Source organism: Suncus etruscus, chromosome 4, assembly GCF_024139225.1.
Source record: "Suncus etruscus isolate mSunEtr1 chromosome 4, mSunEtr1.pri.cur, whole genome shotgun sequence".
Lineage (NCBI taxonomy): Eukaryota > Metazoa > Chordata > Mammalia > Eulipotyphla > Soricidae > Suncus > Suncus etruscus.
In genome coordinates this window covers 24118552-24136459 of record NC_064851.1, presented here as the reverse complement: position 1 = coordinate 24136459, position 17908 = coordinate 24118552, and the positions used below count along the sequence as shown (strand labels likewise).

Genomic DNA, 17908 nt, shown 5'->3' with positions numbered 1-17908 from the left:
TCAACTAAACATGCTGAGGAATGTGCAAAATATCAAGGAAATGAGAGAGCCAAGTGGGTTGCCAGTCTTAAAGCATGTCTAATGAGGCAACAAGATTTCTTCAAGAAAGCAACCAAAGAGAATGTTGCATCAGTCGAAGCTAGTTACATGATTAGTGAGATGATTGCTAACAGAAGGAGAGTTTGTTAAAAAAAAAAAATGCATGTTACAGGCTGCAAGTATTATCTGTCCGATAAAGAAAGGTCAGTTTAGCAAAATCGGCCTTTCTGCTAACACTGTGGCAGAGTGCATTTCTGACATGTCAAGTGACATTTATCATTAACTGTGTGAGAAAGCCAAATGTTTTGATGCATACTCAGTTGCTCTTGACGAGGGCACAGATATAACAGACACTGCACAGCTCACAATTTATGTCCATGGTGTTGATTGCAATTTTGAATTGACAGAGGAGCTGCTCACAATAATTCCAATGTATAGCCAGATCACCACTAATGAGATATTTCGGCATCTGTGTGATGCCATTGAGAATGCAGGTTTGCCATGGAAGAGGTTTGTTGGAATAATAACTGATGGAGCACCATTGATGACAGAGAGGAAAAATGGACTGGTGGCACTTGTTTAAAAAAACCTTGAAGAGGAGAGTGTAGAGAAGGCCATTGCTCTTCACTGCATTATCCATCAGCAGGCCCTTTGCAGTAAATGCCTGCCGTGTGACAATGTGATGTCTGTTGTTGTGAAATGCATCAACCAAATCAGATCCAGGGGCTTAAAGCACAGGAGGTTCCATGTTTTTTTAGAGGAAATGGAATCAGAATATGGAGATGTGCTCTATGAGGTAAGTTGGCTCAGCAGGGGAAATGTCCTGAAAAGATTTTTTGAGTTGAGAGAAGAAGTGAAAGCCTTCATGGAAAAGGATGGGAATGCTGTTTCTGAGTTGAGTGATCACAAATGGCTCATGGACTTAGCTTTGCTTGTTGACATCACACATAAGCTGAATGTACTAAACAAGATGTTACAAGGCCTGGGGCAGCTTATCAGTGCTGCCTACAACAATGTGAGAGCATTCTCCACAAAACTTGTGTTATGGAAATCCCAGCTCTCTCAGACAAACCTTTGCCATTTCCCAGCATGCAAGGAATTTGTGGATGCAGGCATACCATTCTGTGGTGAGAAATATGTTTATGCTATTTTTAAGCTAGAGAAGGAATTTGATCACAGATTTGCAGACTTCAAAAAGCACAGAGCCACTTTCCAAATTTTTGTGGACCCCTTTTCCTTTGATGTGCAAGATGCCCCCTGTGCTTCAAATGGAGCTCATTGACCTGCAGTGCAACTCTGATCTCAAAGCCAAGTTCAGGGAGATTAGTGGAAAAGCAGACATGCATGGGCAATTTTTGAGAGAATTGCCCCCCAGCTTCCCTGAGCTTTCCCGAATGTTCAAGTGCACCATGTGCCTTTTTGGGAGCACATATTTGTGTGAAAAGTTATTCTCCACATTGAACTTCAATAAGTCAAAGTACAGGTCTAGACTTAATGAGGATCATCTTCAAGTCATACTGAGGGTCTCAACTGCTTCCTCTCTAAAGCCAAATGTGGTTCAGATTTGTGAGAAGCGCTGTCAAGTCTCTGGCAGCAAGGAATAGGCAAAAGATGCCATGTTCAGAGGAACTGTTCATGATCTTCACTCAATGTTCTATAACTGTTAATAATGATGTTTGAGGACTTTTTTTTTCAATCCCTTATGCGGCCCTGCCTCACCCTGACTTTGCCTCCTGCAGCCCCCAGGTAAATTGAGTTTCAGACCCCTGCCCTAGGTCTAGGACCACAAAAACACAATACAACAATGCCCTCTGCTTCCCTCTGTTCATAGCAGCACTATTTACAATAGCTGGAATCTGGAAACAACCCAGATGCCCAACAAGAGATGAGTGGCTAAAGAAACTGTATATCTATCTATACATGGAATACTATGCAGCTTTTAGAAAAAAATAAAATCACAAGATTTGCTTATACATGGATGTATTTAGAGACTATGATACTGAGTAAAATAAATCAAAGGGAGAGAGGTGAACACAGAATAGTCTCACTCAAATATGGGATTTAAGAAAAATATAATATAATAAGTACCAGTCTATGATAAAAAGCTTATCACAAAGAGCAGTAAGTGCTGTTAGGGATGACAATATCAAACAAATGAAGTTGCCCAGAAAAATCAACGCTAAGATACTATGAATTTTAAGGGTATATACTCAGCTGCAGGGCATCCTGGAAGAAGGTTCAGTTCAGTTGAGTATGTTTATGGGCATGATTACAGCTGCCAGGCTTTCTGGGAAGAAAGAAGATATGGGGAACGGTGCCTGCCTCCAAAAAATGCCCTGGTGATATCAGTCCAACACGCAGCTTACCTGAAGTGTAGTCAGATTGGCACTCCCACAGGGAATCGTAGAGGTTTAGTGATGAAGCAGGCTATCGGGGAAATGGTGATTCTGAATAACGGAGGCAGCAGGCTAGCTTCAGCAGGGTGGGGACTTGGCCCACTCTCTCCTCCCAAGGTGACTAGCTTTGTGCTGAATGGGCTGGTGTGGTCATAATCTTTCACAGTTTGGTTTACATCTCATTCGAGAAAAGACTCAGTCTATGGAGCTGGCCCAGTTCATATACAGCAAATGCTGAGCTTTCTTCTCTGACTGATCTTTTTGTATTTGTTTGATAAAAAGATGATTGCTTTTGAGTTATATGTCAATTTCTTAATGATTGGATAGGACTTTAATCTATATTATAGATATTAATAGTTTACATTGTTTAATAAATAAAATGAGTTTTCTAAAGTTATCCATAATTTATTCTTCCCTTCTCTCCTCTTTCCTCCTATCCATCTATCTCCTCTTCTTTCTCTCCTCTCTCTCCCCCCACCTTTACTTCTTATATTTATATTTATTTTTATTTTTATTTCTGTCTTCTTTCCATGGATACATCTTATGAAATAGGCTAGATGGTAGCATAGAACTTTCAATTTTCCCAAATTTCATCTCTAACCATCCATTATCATCATACCATTCACTCAAGTTTCTTCATGGAACATCCCTTTTTTGAAACATTGACACCTCTGCTACCTCAACAGCAGAGCTGTCCTGCCTTAAGATATGTGACCAGGCTGGAGAGATAGCATGGCTGTAAGGCGTTTGCCTTGCATGCAGAAGGACAGCGGTTCGAATCCCGGCATCCCATATGATCCCCCGAGCCTGCCAGGAGTGATTTCTGAGTATGGAGCCAGGAGTAACCCCTGGGCGCTGCCGGGTGTGACCCCACCCCCCCCAAAAAAAAAGATATGTGACCAATCTGTTTCTCAGATATAATCTACTTTTCACTATATTTACTACATGAGTTTAAATTTATTTGAGGGTCTTCCTTTGTGGGACCCTGAGATTTCTGCTTTCCCATGAAAGTTTCTGCTCTTCGCTAGACAGCTTAAACTGCTTTTTCACTTCTGTATACTCCCTTTGTTAGCTTCTTAGTTTGTGGGAATGTGGCCTTTAGATAAGAGTTGGAGACAAAGGGAGACTCATTGGTCGGGACCAAATGAGCAGGAAGTTTCATGTGAGTGTAAGAATGGAAGATAGGTAAAAGGGGACACTTATATGAATGTCTGTTACTATGGAATCAGGCTGTCGGAATTTTGGCATTAAGTGGACCCAATGGAATAATGGAAGATGTATACTTTGAAATGTAGCAGTTGCCAATAGGAAAGTAACTGGGTGGGTCTAGATTGATGCTGAACATCAATATATAACCTGAGTGGAATCAGGAATCAGCTCTTGGTCTTTGACTGGAAACCTGATCTCAGGTAAATTCTTGGACACTTAGCTAGCTAAGCAAATAAACTGCTTCTGTGTTTTGCAGTCTCATGTCCTTGTCTGAACTTATCAGCCGCCCTCTCTCTATCTTAAACCATATATTTTTTTTTTTTTTGGTTTTTGGGTCATTCAGCAGCACTCAGGGGTTACTCTTGGCTCAACGCTCAGAAATAGCTCCTGGCAGGCTCAGGGGACTGTATGGGATGTCAGGATTTGAACCACTGTCTTTCTGCATGAAAGGCAAATGCCCTACCTCCATGCTATCTCTCCATTCCTCCCCCCAATACCTTTTTCAACCTGTCTCTTTTTGAATGTGTCCCTGGCATTTTTGGATTACATGTCTTTAATAGGATTTTGTAAGTCTGGTGAGTATAGTAATGAGCAAAGTTAAAAGTATAATCAGTACTGATAGATATTAAGAAAAGTATATTCTAATTATTTTACAAACAGAGGCCATGCATTAATGGTTACTGCAAGATAGAACAGTTGAAATTATATAACAATCTATTGAAATGTATTGATGTCATATAGTTTGAAAAAAAATAAAACTATCTAGGACATACCAGGTCATATTGTCATATTTCCTCCACAAACAAAAACAGAGTTAGTGCAAAAATTTCTCTAGAAGGGACCAGAGTGATAATACAGCAGTTAGAGCACTTGCCTAGAACACAACCAACCTTAGTCTTTTTGTTTTTGTTTTTGTGGCCACACCCAGTGGTGCTCAGGGGTTACTCTTGGCTCTGCACTTAGAAATCGCTCCTGGCTCGGGGAGCCAAATGGGATGCCGGGGATCAAACCCACATTCATTCTGGGTTAGCCACATGCAAGGCAAATGCCCTACCAATGTGCTACTACTTCGGTCCCCCAACCTGGTCTTACCCCAGAAACCTCATATGATCCCCTGAGTGACCCATATCAGGAGTAATCTATGAATGCATAACATGTAGTAAACCCTGAACACCTCAGGAGTGACAAATTTTTTAGAAAAAAATTTTACATGTATGAATATGAAACTATTTCAATTTAAATATCATATAGATAATATACAAGTACTTAAATTAAAATACAGTAATTAGAGGTTTCCCTTATTTTTCTCTCTTAGATTTTCTTTCAGTCTAGATAAATAAAGACATCTAAATGCTAAGTGTTGATTACTTGGATTACCATTTAAATTTTTGATTATTTTAATTTAATTTACTTTAATTTGGTTTAGAGATTATACTTGAAAGTGCTCTGGGATTATTCTTGGCTCTGCATGCAGGAATCACTCCTTGTGGGGTTCGTGGAACATATCTGGTGCTGGAATTGAACCTGAGTAGCCATGTGTAAGACAAACTCCTTACCAACTGTACTATCTCTCTGACTGCAATTTTTTATTTTTAAATAGATATCTATTTGGATCCATTAGCCAAGACACTAACTTTATATTTATCTTACTGAAATTCTTGAGTAGAAGTAATATTTTACCGTTTGTTAACAATATACCATGAAGCATGATAACATTCAAGTGTAAACATTTATTAAAACTTTTATGGAAGAATGAATTAAATAAACGCAATGACAATTTTAATTCAATAATATTTATTAAATAATATTTCAATAACATAAAAGAAAGAACCATCATGGGATAAGTACAACAAGCCGTTTGTATTTAATATAATTTCTAAAATCTAAACCAAAATCATAATCTAAAAACAAAATTTAGGTTCTGAATAACAAGTCATATTTAGAGGGAAATGAAAAACATTCTTTTGAGTTCCATGACTCCTGGTTACTTAAATAAAAAAATGTTTTAAATGAAATTCTAATTTTTCAAAGTTTATGCCTTACACTATTGGGCATGTCAAGTTGTATGTACCATTAAAACAAAATATTATTGTAGGTAGATTATATTCTTTTATTGCTATCAGAAGGAACTGCTGCTGGTGGAGCTTTGTCTTTTGCCTATCTCACTTGTCCTTCACAATAGCCCAGCAGTTACTGTTGAGCATGGGTGAGGGAGAGAGAGAGAGAGAGAGAGAGAGAGAGAGAGAGAGAGAGAGAGAGAGAGAGAGAGAGAGAGAGAGAAGAGAGATAGAAGTTGGTAAACTCAGACAAAGACATGAAAATGCAAAACTCAGAGGCAGTTTATTTCTTCACTGGCTAAGGGTCAATACTTCCACCTGACAGCAGGCTCCCAGTCAAGGATCCCAAGACACTCTTTCATGCAGTTATATAGATATACAACATTAATCTAGACCCATTAATTAGTTGCTTTCCTGTTGGCACCTGCCACATTTCAAAGAATACATCTTCTATTCCATTGGATTCCGTTTAATGTTAAAATTCAGACAGCCTGATTTTATGGTAACAGACATTCACTTAACTGTCCCTTTTTATCTATATCTCCCATCCTACACCCATATGGGATGTCCAGGCCATTTGGTCCTGACTGATGGTCTCCCTGCATCTCCAACTCTAATCTGAAAGTCACATTCCTATAGGCATACAGGTTGACACAGGGAGTACAACAGAATCTAATAAACAATTTAGCAGAAATTTTCACAGGGAAAGCAGAATTCTCAAGGTCCCACATTACAATTAGTGAAGAGGATGAAAGAGTTATCAGAAATATCTGACATAAAGAAACATAACTTTATTAATAGAGACAGAAGTTTTTCATGAGGTAGTCTTTAATAAATTGCTTTAAGTAGTTGTCCATAACTCTGCAAATCTTTGTTTTATCTTTAGGTTTTCTTCAACAACATCTTTTCTTGTTTATCTGTGAAGCTATGTATACTTCCTTCAAATATGAAAGAGAGTTTTGCTGGGTGCAGTATTCTAGGCGAAGCATTTATTTCATTGAGCTCTGTCACTATATCTCACCACTGCCTTCTGGCCTTGTGTGTTTCTTGTGACAGATCTGCTGTAAATTTCAAGGATGCTCCCTTGAATGTAATTTCCCTTTTTGATTTTGCTGCTTTCGGTATTCTGTCTCTATCTGTGGGATTCATCATTGTGACTAGTATGTGTCTTGGGGTGTTTTTCCTGGGGTCTCTTTTAGCTGGTTCTTCCTGGAGATTTTCTTCTTGGGTCTCTGGAACTTCAATGATTCTTAAGTTGTTTCTGTTGAGCTTATCAAAGACTTCTATTTTCATCTGTTCATATTCTTTGAGTAATTTTTCCAATGTCTGATTATTTGCTTTAAGGCTTTTTTTCAATCTCTTCTGCTGTATGGAGTAGTTATACATCTCATCTTCCAGCTCACTAATTCTATCCTCAGCTACTGTTTCACTGGTGGAGAGCTTATCCATTGAGTCTTTCAATTCGTCTACTGAGTTTTTCAGACCTGTTATTTGACCTGATATTTCAGTTTGGAGTTTTCTGATTTTTATCTTTATATTCTCTAGATTCTTACTAGTGTTCTGTTCTATACTTTCTTTGAGTTCTGTGAACATCCTCCATATTTCGTCTCTAAACTCCATATCTCAAAGACTAACTAGGTGGTTGGCCGTTGTTGGGTCATCAGAGCTGCCATCTTCATTCTCTATGCCTGATGTTGGTCTGCATAGTTTCCCCATTGTCACGCTTGTATTATGGGTTTTTCTACGTGTTGTGGTGGTATTCATTGACAGCCGTGAAGTGAAGCAGACCTCTTGTGGCGGGAAGAGTCACCTCAGAAGAAGCCAGCCCTCAGGGGATGGATGCCAGAGATGATCAAATTTCCCAGGCTGGAACAAGCAGGGAAAAGCCTCAAAATATCTGCTGTGTTAAACAATATCTTTATTTTTTGAGGGGGCCACACCCAGCAGGGCTCAGGGGTTACTCCTGGCTCTGTGCTCAGAAATCACTCCTGGCTTGGAATCTATATAGGATGCTGGGGATAGAACCCACAAACGTCCTGGGTCAGCCATGTGCAAGGCAAATGCCCAATCACTGTGCTACCACTCCAGCCCCAACATCATCTTTTCTGGTAAACAGGAAAAGAGTTGCTGGGTGGCAAATAAGCAAGTTGGAATTACAGCCACTTCTGGCCCACTGGGCCAACATAACAGTACTGAGAAGTCCTGGGGTTGAATTTTTTAATCCTCAGATAAATTTGCCTATTTTGCTTAGAAACTAAAAGACTATGACTAAGGTTCTATGGTTATTGGTCAACATTTTAGGATTTAAAATAGTTAGATCTCAGCTATAGTCTTTATAGCTTTATATTCTTTATTTTTCATTGTCTGTTATTATTCCAAGTTGTAAATTATTTATTCTTCTAACAAATTTTATCTATTAATGTTAAGCTTAAATAATAAAAAATACACAAGTTCATCAATACTTGTTAGTTCCTTTTTCTCTATATTATATATTGTATCCAATTCTTCTTTGCACAGAAACTGAATGTATCATTAGAGGTATTCACATATGAATATTTTTTCTTTACATATTTTTTCATTTTTATTAAGTTGTTGAGATTTATTATTTATTTAGAGTTGAATTTTAGGCATACTATAGTCCAGCAGCAATCCCATTACTATTATTGCTACTACTGGTGTCAACTTCTCTTCACCATAAAACATATTCACACATTTATATTGAGAAATCAATTCACTAACCATCCCTGTTAAAGCTGAAGCATAACTGACTTTCCCCAAACTTAGGGTAATAGTACTTGATTGTTTTATCTCCATAAATGTCTCATTATGCACATTTACTGATTCTCTTGCCTCCTTCAATTCTTTTGTTTGTTTGTTTTTTGTTTGGGGGCAACACCCAGTGACACTCAGGGGTTATGCCTGGCTATCAGCTCAGAAATCACTCCTGGTTTGGGGGACCATATGGGACTTTGGGGATCAAACCGAGGTCTGTCCTGGGTCAGCTGCACAAGGCAAATGCCCTACCGCTGGGCTACCACTCCAGCCCACCTCCTTCAAATCTTTGCTCAACTGTTTTTCTCACTGAAGTTTTACCTGGTAACTTTGTTTAAAATTTCAATTTAGTACATGTGTCTTCTTGCTGTTCCCTTATTAAAATACTGATTCCATTTTCCAAGATCATTTCCTTCCTTTCAATATAATGATCACCTTAAAGCAATCTGTCATATTTAATTTTTAATCATGTTGTTTATTCTCTACTGTCTCATAAGACTGGATACTCCATATAGGTAAAAATCTTAGCTTATAAATTAATACATTTATACATTTATGCATCTAAACTACCTTTTACCCGGCATGTAGTAAAATAACAAATGAAGGCACAATAAGTACTTCAGAATAAAACAAATGAGAGCACTTACTCATGAAAGCATTTTTGCTCTGAATAATTATACTTTTCTCAATTTCACATTCCCAATGCCAGGTATATATAAATTATTAAATTTTTAATGGAATTACTGAAAGTTTGCCCAATACAATTCAACAAAATAAGAGACCTGGGAAATAACTTAGCTCGAGAAAAATCCATTGTTGTCTTCTTTTTAGACTTAACAACAAATCATACTGTCTTGGAGCTTTTCTTTGTACTTAACTGACATAAATGCAGAAAGACAAGAATATCTGATATATATTAACTATACCCCAAGCATAACTTATGCCCATTGGCCATTTAAATTTTGAATCTAAAAACTAAAGTGACACTAAAATATTTCATTATTTTGTAATAAAATAGCAATATGATGAAATTAAGTTGCATCTTAACATTTGCAACCTCCTACATTGCTAAGAGAATTTCTAAAGAGTTCTAGAGAATTTCCAATCCAAAATGAAGCACTTCATAACTATTACTTGGAGGTATAAAAATCATGATATAAAATAGGGTTTAATGTATATTAGAAACATAAGAATAGAATGTTTACATAGATCATAGTAAATTTCTGTAAAGAGAACATGAGCTCTATTATCAAGTGACCTTTCTCTCCCTATACTCCTAGCTGTTAAAATGATGCAATTTCCCCTGAGATGTCTCTGTCATGGATATTTTATAAGTCATTAATTTGATTTTATATATAAATGCTGTACTCAGTCATTGGGGCTCAAATATGCCTGAACCATGAAGAAACTTTATGTAACATTGCATTTGTCAACAAAATGCACTTTGTCTTAAATTCAGATGTTAACAGAGTTAAGGACTTAATGGGCTGCATGAAGAAATATTTCCTAAGAAAAGTCCTGAACCTATTATTTTCATCAGTAAAATTGACTTATTTGAACAGACAGGGTAAAGGAAATATGCAATTGTTTTCTGAAACATTACAAGGATGGAGGATTGCATCAAACATTCTGGTACATAATTTATGCCTTCCATAATGTCAAATGTGTGTCATAGTCACTGAGTCTTAAGTGCTCAAAATTTCACTGAAGAATCAGGACTTGTGGGGGCGAGGGCAGACAAAACCACTTTACTCATGACTAGGTTTAATCTCTGTATCAGGAATACAAGCAAGAAAAAAGAAAGCTGACACAGAACCAATTGATGAAGATGATTCAACTGAAATTATTTTTTGTGTGTGTGTGTGTGTGGTTTTTGGGTCACACCCGGCAGTGCTCAGGGGTTATTCCTGGCTCCAGGCTCAGAAATTGCTCCTGGCAGGCACGGGGGACCATATGGGGCGCCAGGATTCGAACCGATGACCTCCTGCATGAAATCAACTGAAATTATTACACAAAAGAATCCGTAAGAAGAAACAGAAGATCAGATGCCCGGAGTGTGCAGTTGAAGCATAGGTAAACAGGGTTCAGAGATGTAGTACACAGGGGTAAAGCCCTTGTTTAGCAGAAGGCCAATTTGAATTTGGTCCCCAGAAACATTGTGTGTTAGTGAAGTTGGTGAAGTCAAATCCCAGTCAAGTAGAAACCACTCAGAAGACACTTCTGTTGGAATAACTCCAACAACTCTTTATTTTAAAGGATATTTATAATGTGTTTCAGCCAATCAGGTTAGGAGGAAAACAGGAAAAGTAGAAAAAACAGGATTCAATCAGGTAAGGAGAAAAAAAAACAATATTTAATCATGTTAGAAGAAAAACAGGGTAAGTTCTCTGTTTAAGGGAAAAACAAGAAAAATAGGGTGTGGGCTCTATCTAGAAAAAAAAACAGAATGTTTGTTTTATCTAGGGAAAAATAAACAGGATGTTTGCTCTGTCTAATGAGAAAAACAGGATGTTTGCTGTGTTTAGCTACAGTTATGGTCCCCTATGCATCACCAGAAATGAATCTTGAGAACAGAGCCAGAAGTAATTCCTGAGTATTTCCAGTTATTTCTCCACACCCCTCCAAAATAAAACATGGATAAAAAGGGGTCTGGAAAGATCTCAACAGGATGGAGCTTATACTTGGAGCATAGGCAACCCAGGTTCAATTCCTGGCACAGCATGGTTCCCTGAGCATTGCTGAAAGAGATCACTGAGCACTGAGTAATCCTTCAGCATCGCTGGGAATGATACCCAAACCAAAAGATTCATTTTAAAAAGCATGCAATAGCAAAAATGGATGATTTTAGGTAGAAATTTTATCATAATTGAAAAAGGGCAAAAACTGTTTCTAAATATGTTGACAGGGGTGTCACGGAATCACAGAATGAGTATTTTATTTACATAACATCATATAACATTCATATAAAATATATATAATATTTCCATGAAATCATAATAAATTTTTCCTATAAATGTCGCCCCAATATTATATGGAGGATGTAAATAGGTCCTATTTTTCTTGCTTGGTTCATCAAACATATGAAGGCATTAGGTTTTATGATACCAAATAAATGAATACCACAATTACTGTTCATGCCTTACACTCAATGCCAAGAGATTTTGGAAAAACCATTATATTTCATCAATGCTTTTGCTTAGTATTATATTACTGATAATGCCCATTTTGCTTCAATTAGAAAATTATTGTTTCTAGGCATCTTTCCTTCTGCCTACTAACAGATAATTTGTATAAATAGGCTATAAAATTGAATCCTCAGAGTCTCTTTCTATTAAACTACCCTTCTCCACAATCAACCACAAAGACAAACAAACTTGCAGCACTGAAAATAGAGACAATGCAGGGTCCACTATTAGGTGATTTTAGTCGTAAACACTGGCACATCAATCAAATTCAACCAACTGAAGGGCAATAATAAATATAGCTCAGATTACCGGTCCACTGTTGTGATTCAAGGCTCAATCAAATCCAAAAGCCATAAGGTCATGAAAGAGTTTACCCTAGAGCCCATCAAGTCCAACAACTCACAGACGGTTACAACTAAGAGTTATTCAGTAGTTTGGTCTTGTCTGAGGTCAATGTCATCATTAAATGACAGACCCAATTTAGCAATCTAAAAATGACCTTTGTTTCAGTGTGGCTTCTCCTCCTTCCAGACGCACTGGGCTTCAAATCCGGCATCTTGATGGTTTTCCAGACACCTCAGAGTCTTATGCCACAAATGCCTTTATGCACACAAGCTGGGTTAGACTCCAATGTTTTCTCCCCAGTCTCTCTGTCTTCAAATGTTCTATAATGTCTGAATAAAGCAAAAATACTCATTTTTTAAAATTATGTAGGATAGCTTGAAACAAGGACAGAAAGATGGAGGTAGAAATAAGTGTCAGTGGAAAAAGAAAGACATACAACTGGACATCACCACCCTGATCATGACATCACAGAGAAATTCAAAATGCTCTATTCTGGCAGTGTCAGGACTCATTATAAGACAAATCAGAATGCAAATGTCAGATCCTTTTCCTGTTAATTGCATAACAGACAAGGAAGTCAAAATAAGTTTGCTGAATACTATTTAAAGGCCTTCAGTAACCCTATTTGAAGAAGGACAAATACAGTATGAAAATAAAGACTAATACAGTTGTCATCTATTGGTATACTAGGAGGATTTAAGCCACCCAAGTCAAAGCACATCATTGCTTTTAGGTTCAAATTTTATTGTCACTGGAAAACTATTCCTGACAATACATTATCAGAAACAATTCTAGGAGCACTGATAATAGTGTGATAGCTTATAATAAAAACAAAAGCTCTCAGATAAAGGCGTCAGGACCTTATAAAACCAAGTAATAATATAATGATGTTCTATTCTGCTTAATTACTAGTTGAAGTGCATAGTAATTGGATCAAGTAGAAAGATGATATATCAGTACTGAGATGCAGACAATTAAGTTAATCACAACACATGTAAGCTATATTTATGTACCACATAAATCTTATGACAGAGAGTTCAGATGGTTTTGTATTCATGATGCCTCACATGGTTTCCACAAAAGGAACTGAACAAATTTACCTTGAATAAATACATGCATATAAGAAGTACAATGCATACATGCTATCAATTAAACCTTCCCTTCATGTGGATAATGGGAAATTATAAGTCTAGTACACAATATAGGCATTGTTGCCATTTCGTTGATCCCTGTCTTATTCTGAACAGGCACTCTGCTGCTATCTTAGCCACAAACAACTAAGTATGATTCAAAATGATTTATTCTGAAATTTCTTACTTTGTTTTAAAATTTTTTGACTATAATATTGAATATTTAAAAGTTGTAGTTGGCATGAAATTTTCAATTATTAGCCATTACAATGCTTCTTGTTATTTTCCTCTATGACCAGCTCTATTTGTAAAACATAATACCAATTTAAGTAAAGTAGCTACAGAATATATGATGACTCTCAAGTGAACCTGAAAGTCTCCCCACCTTGATTCTACATTTGGAGAAATGACTTGCTCTTATTACCTGTATCAAGAGAGCTTATAGAGACACATCTCCAGCAGATATAGATACAGCATATACACGTATACATATAACTTTCAATGAAATATTTCCAGGAAACCAGCTTGAACCTCAACATCTAATCTGTTGAATTAACTATTAATTATAAAGTCCTACTAGTATGTAGGTGGATAGATGGGGCCTTTCTCGGCCTGGCTTGGCTTCTGCAGCCCCTTTGACCCTTGGGTGTCTGGGTTCAGGATAATGGTGAAGAAATGATCCACAGCAGTCAGATGAAGTTCCAGGAGACATCCAGCTTTATACAAGGCCCTAACTGCCATGCGCATATTTTTTATATGGCCTCTAAGCTAAGCAGCCTCTCAGCATCCATCCTGTGTCTCTGATCTCCTTCCTTGCTGCTTCTGCTTCTCACCCTCCACCTCTGCTTCTCACCCCTCCCGCCCAGGCCACTCTTAATTACCAACCACAGACACTGCCCAGCTGTGGGAGGATCTCACCATCCAGGTAAGATTAGCATTTGGCTTTGGGGAGAGGTAACACTAATCAATAAAGGATTTGGTTTCCTTGATAACAGTTTTCCACTATATACTGTGGCTCAGACTTAAATCTCAGCATCAGATATAACCAGTATGCTGTGTAAACCTTAACTTTTTAAAGAAGCCAAAGTGATAGTTCAGTGACTTAAGCAAATGCTCTGCATTAGAAGGCCTGAGTTTGCTTCCTGGAACTGGATGATTCACTTAGCACCAGCAGGAGGTTTCCCTGGGTTTTGAGATTAAAAGTGTTGACATTACGCAAAACCATGCATGATCCCAAAACGAGTTAAGTTTTTAATCTGAAAGAAATATTTACAGTTTTCCAATCAAACTATTAAAAAAATTAGTCTCTGAGCAATGAAAAATTACCAGAAGGTTTAATAGTCCATCTATTCCATCTATTGAAAGTTGTTAAAATAATTTTGAAGTACATCAAAATATAAAAATATAAATACATACATAACAAAAATGGGTTAAATGCAGCAGATCATAAACAATTGAATGTACTGATAATATACACGAATGAATGAATGAAATGTCCAAGTTAATATTAAAGTAAATATTAGGCCTCAGTTCAGGCCAGCAGTTAGTGTGACTGCTCAGATTTCCCTAAATTGAGTTATGAAGATCTAGACCTCAGATCATCTCTTTAACCACCGTTGGAAGATATTGTTTACTACCACCATGCAGAAGTATCAGAACCTCATAAACCATAGCATGGTGGAGTGGTTGTGTTGCCCAGGCATGGTGATACCTCATGGAAGCTGCACAGCCTGCACCTGCTCAACATGGAGTAGGGCCAGCCCACCATATCAAATCCCTTCTTAATGTAGCAAGAACCAAATCATATTTGTAATAACATTCTGTGGTTGATCCTGTCAAGAAAACAATGAAGCTGAAATCCACCAATATTTCATTTACAAATAAATGTCAGTAGATGAAAGACTTATATGCAAATCACATCCTCAACATGCAGAAAAAATATTCTCAGACAAGAAGCCATCATCACTGTGAAGGACGACAGTCTTAGGAGCTACCTGGAAGGCTTGATGACAAGAGGTCACTATTTCCTCGAACACCAGTAAAGGCCTTACTGGCTGTGAAGCAGTGGAATGGGTCATTCATAAATTAAATACTGAGAGTGAAGAATTAGCAGCTTCAGCAAGAGGAAGCATTAGAATGCTCCTGGCATTGGTGGTGGGAAAGTTACTCTGGTGAAGGGGTGTGCTCTTTTTTATAACTGAAACCTAACTACAAACATGTTTGTAATCATGGTGCTTAAATAAATATATTATTTAATAAAAATCTTGCTTCAAAGTTGTTTAATTAGCAAAAGTCCTTGGTGTTTTTCAGAAGAAAGTGTTTGCTAAATTTCAAATAAAGGTAAGCTATTTTTTATTATATTTTTTCTCAACATAAGAGAAGCAAACACATCATAATCCAAAACTTACCCATTAATTTGTAAATGTAAGTACAGATGCAATCCAAAAAATCATAATTATAACTTTTATAGAAAAGATTCACTTTAGTCTGAGTGAATACTGTGAGTCTTAATACCTCTAATACTATGGAATGGTTTGTTTATTTTTGGGCCACCCCTGGCAATGTTCAGGGAACCATTATGGGGTGCCAGTGGTCGAGCCAAATTGACTGTGTACAAAGATAAAATAAAGAATGCCCATGGCAGCTGGTGTTTGCAGAGAGAAGTGAATTGGCAATTACCGCCTTTCTCCAGGCCTCAGCAAGCTGCCAGTGTATTTATTTGCTTTTTGAAAAAGACAACTATGTTCTAGTTTTAAAAAATAAATTGCTAATAAGCATAACCACTTCTGTGTGACTTTTTTCAATACAAAGTGGTGTGGGGATTCTATATAAAAAGGGATAGTCCATTAGTGTTGCTGAAATTACCACCTGATTTTGAGGATTTCCAAGTGTTTATACGAAAATTTGGCAAGATTGACCTTGGCATGCCAAATCTCCTGAGACAGTATTGTCATAAGGTTTTCCATACCCTAGGACAGTGGTTGGCAACCTTTTTTTTTTCAACTGAGCCAAATCTTGCCAAAACTATGGTTGAAATTTATTTTGAGAGCCATATTTTTTTTTGTTTTTGGTTTTTTTGTTTTGTTTTGTTTTGTTTTTTGGCAGCGCTCAGGGGTTACTCCTGGCTCTATGCTCAGAAATTGCTCTTGGCAGGCTCGGGGGACCATATGGGATGGCAGGATTCGAACCCCCAACCTTCTGCATGAAAGGCAAACGCCTTACCTCCATGCTATCTCTCCGGCCCCAAGAGCCACATTTTTAAAACTGAAAATACATAGGATTGTACACTGTTTTCAGTTTCAATAAGTTTTTATTGAGAATATTCTGCATGCAAGTATCCACATACATCGGGAGGATACAAATAATACAATTAATAAAACAAAAACTTTAGAACAATATTATTTATTGATAATATTAAATTCCATAAAATTTGCCTTGCAATGTAGAGAAAATTACATCCTGACAATGACTGACAAAGTCACAAACACTAATGTGAACATTGGCATTGCATTCCCTTGGATAGTTTGAGTAAGTCAGGTTTGTATGTTGTTTTTAATTTTAGGCACGATTCCAAGTTCTCATCGATGAGACAATTTCTCAATTTACTCTTGATAAGATTCATGCTTGAAAATGATTGTTCGCATAAATATGTAGACTCAAACAAGGAAAGAACTAGCTTTTTCAGTTGATTATCTGATTCAGGAATACTATTCCAGGTGTTAAAAATCAACATATCTTCATTCTCCAGGTCTTTCAAAGCAGACCACTAGTGCTGTGAACTAAGTTCACATTTGTATTTCTCCAATCTTTCTAAATTAGCACAAAGATGCTCAAATTTTGAACTCCACAGTTCTTTGTTTTTTAAATCCAGAAATTGCATTTCAAAGTTGCCAATGTCGATATTAAAGAGAGAAAAATTTAATTCCGTTACAGTGGCATCCAGAGGTTCTTTTAACAAAGGCCAACGTCACTTTGCTCTTTCTGAAATTCTAAAACCTCTTGAGAAAAGCTTCCCTCATATTTAAACTTGCTGTTTTAAAATAGGTAATGTCAATATCAGAATTATTAATTTGGCAATGTTTCAATGGGCTTGGGAAGGTGAATCAAAGTTTCTCTGTCAAAATCTTGAGCAAAAACAGATAATTTGTTTTCAAATGAAATAACTTCTAACATCAAAAAAATTGTGTTTCCTTTCCACTATAGTTTATGATTAAGCTGATGTAGATGTGAAGTAACATCCACCATGAAATTCAGTTTTTGAATCCACTGATCATTTGTTAATTCTAGATAGTGAACACCCTTCTCAAGGAAAAATGCTTTGATTTCTGATAATAAGTAAGCAAAATGTTTCAAAACATTTACCTTGATAACCAAAATGTGCTGAAAATTTGAAACCCTACAATATGGAGATGAAACAGGTAAAAGAGAAAAACTTTTTAACAATCTTTAAAAGCAAGGACAGTGTTCCAGAGAAAAGTAGTGATTTCACTGAAAGGAAAATGTCTATTGACACTTTAGTGTGTGTGCTGAAAGAAGCCAAACTAAAATACACACAAAAACAAAAATGATACTTTGTTAAAGGCATATGATATATCATAAAGGAATTATGACAGAGTGCCTGAAACATTTTAAAATTAATTTTTATTTAAGCATATTTGTTACAAAATTACTCATACTTGAGTTTCAATCATAGAATGTACACCACTCTTCACCAGTGCACTTTCCCCATAACCAATGTCCCTTGCTTCCTTCCCCTTCACCCTCTTCTGCCTATG

At 36.9% G+C, this 17908-nt stretch overlaps 1 pseudogene; it reads left to right on the top strand.

The window, feature by feature from the left end:
• The first annotated feature begins 14711 nt into the window (after positions 1 to 14711).
• The window catches only part of LOC126007012 (PRELI domain containing protein 3B-like), a 71211-nt pseudogene continuing 68014 nt past the window's right edge, over positions 14712 to 17908 (top strand).